General features: G+C 39.1%; 1 pseudogene; it reads left to right on the forward strand.

The window, feature by feature from the left end:
- The first annotated feature begins 263 nt into the window (after nt 1-263).
- LOC105307652 lies at nt 264-1226 on the forward strand (annotated as a pseudogene).
- The last annotated feature ends 271 nt before the right edge of the window (nt 1227-1497 follow it).

Here is a 1497-nt window from a genome sequence, read left to right on the forward strand (position 1 = left end):
ATATTCCTGAAATACATGAAGATTTTCTCATTAACACTGTAGAATACATGAACCTGTAGGAAATAAAGCAGAATGAGACTAAAAATCCTAATTTGAGATGGCACAGGAAACTTCCAACGGAAACCAGATTTATATAAAACATATTGAAATTAATTTCTTGACTGCAAAATATAAACTCTAGCATTGGAGCTATGTGGTTAATACCAGTTTGTATGAAAATTATTCATGTTATTTTCCTCTTCCTTGTAAATCATCTTCACTTCATGGAACCAGGGAATCTTACAAGAGATTCAGAATTTCTTCTTCTGGGACCTTCAGAGGAACCAGAACTGCAGCTCTTCATATTTGGGCTCTTCCTCTCCATGTATTTGAACACTGTGTCTGGAAACATGCTCATCATCCTGGCCATCAGCTCAGACTCCCAACTCCACACACCCATGTACTTCTTCCTCTCAAACCTGCCCTTGACAGATATCTGTTTCACCTCCACCATTGACCCAAAGATGTTGGTGAATGTCCTGACACAGAGCAGAGTCGTAACCTATGTAGGGAGCATAACAATGTACATTTTCCTACTCTTTGCAATGTTGGATATCTTCCTCCTGACCATGATGGCCTATGACTGCTTTGTGGCCATCTATCACCCCCTGTTCTACATAGTCATCATGAACCCCCGGCTCTGTGGACTGCTGCTTCTGGTGTCCTAAATCATGAATGCCCTGTATTCCTTGTTGCAAAGCTTAATGGTGTTGAGACTGTCCTGTAAAGACTTGGAAATCCCCCACATTTTCTGTGAACTCAATCAGATGGTTCAACTTGCCTGTTCTGAAAACTTTCTTAATAACATGCTGATGCATTTTGTAACTGTTCTGCTGAGTGGTAGTCCCCTGACTGAAATCTTTTATTCACACTGTCAGATCGTTTTCTGCATATGTGGAATTGCATCAGCTCAGGGGAAGTATAAAGCAAGTACCTGTGAATCTCACTTCTCAGTTGTTGCCTTATTTTATTGCACGAGCCTAGGAGTGTACCTCAGCTCTGCTGCAACCCACAGCTCACATTTGAGTACAGTAGCCTCAGTGATGTCCACCGTGGTCACACCCATGTTGAACCCCTTTATCTATAATCTGAGGAACAAAGTTATAAAGGCAGCTTTGAATAAATTTATTGGGATGGTCAATACACAAGGGATAATTGTCTGGGCCTCAAGATATTCCCATGACTGAATAGCCAAAAGTTTGGAGCCAGTGACTATGGAAGTAGAATATACCTCTTCTGTTTATTTACTGGAATTGCTACTTATTTGAATTCACCTTCTCTATATAATGTAAGTAATTTAGTTTTATCTTACATTCTGCTCTAATATTTAGATCTTTTTCCACTCTAACCCATTTTCCCACTCTCACAGTTTTCCTCAAATTTGAACGAAAAATATTTAGAAATTTTCATTTATTTCTTGGGGCCATTTGGATTTCTTAAAAAAAATCTTTCTCCAAA

Source organism: Pteropus vampyrus, unplaced genomic scaffold (genome assembly GCF_000151845.1).
Source record: "Pteropus vampyrus isolate Shadow unplaced genomic scaffold, Pvam_2.0 Scaffold507, whole genome shotgun sequence".
Taxonomy (NCBI): Eukaryota; Metazoa; Chordata; class Mammalia; order Chiroptera; family Pteropodidae; genus Pteropus; species Pteropus vampyrus.